At 46.1% G+C, this 2082-nt stretch overlaps 1 non-coding gene across 1 annotated transcript; it reads left to right on the top strand.

Moving 5' to 3' along the window:
- Positions 1-1311: 1311 nt before the first annotated feature.
- Trnat-cgu (transfer RNA threonine (anticodon CGU)) lies at positions 1312-1386 on the top strand. Its single transcript has one exon. It is a non-coding gene; the product is annotated as a tRNA-Thr (tRNA).
- The last annotated feature ends 696 nt before the right edge of the window (positions 1387-2082 follow it).

The following is a 2082-nucleotide window of genomic DNA, read 5'->3' as shown; positions in this document are numbered from 1 at the left end:
ATGGCCGGACGGATTGAACCGTCGTCGTCCCGAATGCCAGTCCAGTGTGCTAACCACTGCGCCACCTCGCTCGGTGTGTGTGTGTGTGTGTGTGTGTGTGTGTGTGTGTGTGTGTATGTATAGTTCAGAGGAAAATATCTTTGCATGATTTTCTGTGAACTATGGATGAAGGGCAACAGGCCGATTCCACATTTCTAGATTTCCGAAAATCATTCTAAACGGTACCCCTCTGCAGACTATTAACAGTCTGCGGGGAGTGAACGCGCGGTTTGAGGCGCCATGTCACGGACTGCGCGGCCCCTCCCGCCGGAGGTTCGAGTCCTCCATCGGTCATGGGTGTGTGTGTTGTTCTTAGTATAAGTTAGTTTAAGTTGTGTGTAAGTCTAGGGACCGATGACGTCAGCAATTTCATCCCTTAGGAATTCACACACATTTGAATATTTTTGAGCTATTAACGGAGGAAGGTACGTGCGTACGAATAGCCTCCCAGATGTGAGGCCGGTGTGAGGACTTGTTAAGTGATAGAACCCAGATTGTTGTCCTCGACGACGGGTATTCATCGGAGACAGGGGTAAAATCAGGACTGTCCCAGGGCAGTGTTACAGGACCGTTGCTATTTTCTGTATACATAAATGATCTGACGGACAGAGTGTGCAGCAATCTTCAGTTGTTCGTTGATACGGTGGCGAACAGGAAGGTGTCAAAGATAAGTGATAGTAGGTTGATATGAGATGACCCAGACAAAATTTCTGGTTGGTGTGATGGATGACAGCTGGCTCTTAATTTAGAAAAATGTAAGTTAATGCGGATGAGTAGGAAAAACAAACCCATATTGCTCGGATACAACATTAGTAGAGTCCTGCTTGACAGTCACGTCCTTTAAATATCTAGGCGTAACGTTGCGAAGTCTGTTGAAATGGAACGACCATTTGAGACTTGTAGAAGAGAAGGTGAATGGTCGACTTCAGTTTATAGGGAGAATTTTAGGAAAGTGTGGTTCTTAATCGAAACCCTGAGCTGCCAACAGGTGTTGTTTATATACCTGGATGGGTACAGTTGAAAGTGTGTGCCTCGACCGGGACTCGAACCGGGGATCTCCTGCTTACATGGCAGACGCTCTATCCATCTGAGCCACCGAGGACACAGATTATAGTGCGACTGCAGCGACTTAACATTTGCACACTTCCCGTGAACCGCATATTCCCAACTGTCCACAACTTACATTCTTAATGTTCTTAAAGGACAGTTGGGGATGTGGGTCTCACGGGAAGCGTGCAAAGGAAAAGTCCCTGCAGTTGCGCTATCCTCTGTGCCCTCGGTGGCTCAGATGGATAGAGCGTCTGCCACGTAAGCAGGTGATCCCGAGTTCGATTCCCGGTCGAGGCACACATTTTCAGCTGTCCCCATCGAGGTATATAAACACCTGTTGGCAGTTCAGGGTTTCGATTAATTATCATTTCTTTGTAGAGAAGCTGCTCGGTCATCATTGGTATCTGTTCTTTCGGAACAGTTACTATCTTCATAAATTGTGGTTCGTCTGTAAAGGAGACTGCATATAGGACGCTAGTGCCACATATTCTTGAATACTGCTCGAGTGTCTGGGATCTGCACTAGGTCGGATCTAAAGAAGACATCGAAGCAATTCATAGGCGAGCTGCTAGATATGTTACTGGTACGTTCGCCCAGCATACAAGTGTTACAGATAATCTTTGGAAGTTAAAGTGGGAATTCCTGGAGAGAAGAAGACATTCATTTCGAAGAACATTACTGATGAAGTTTAGAGAAGTGACATTTGAAGCTGATTGCAGAACTACCCTACTGCCGCCCAAATACATTTCACGTAGGGTCCACGAAGATAGGAAACGAGAAATTAGGGCTCATACGGAGGCATATAAGCAGTCGTTCCTCCCTCGCTCTAGCCGCGAGTGGAACAGGAAGGGAGACGACTAGTTATGGTGCCGGGTAGCCTCCATCAAATGTTTTTTGTGTTTATAACTGTTCGGGTTTTTGTTCCTATTCCAATGCCTTTACGATACACTCCATTTGTAATATTCAACCACACATTTCTGTATCTTTCAATGT

Source organism: Schistocerca serialis, chromosome 6, assembly GCF_023864345.2.
Source record: "Schistocerca serialis cubense isolate TAMUIC-IGC-003099 chromosome 6, iqSchSeri2.2, whole genome shotgun sequence".
NCBI classification, from domain to species: Eukaryota; Metazoa; Arthropoda; class Insecta; order Orthoptera; family Acrididae; genus Schistocerca; species Schistocerca serialis.
The sequence above is the reverse complement of the archived record's forward strand: the minus strand, read 5'-3'. Positions and strand labels throughout refer to the sequence as shown.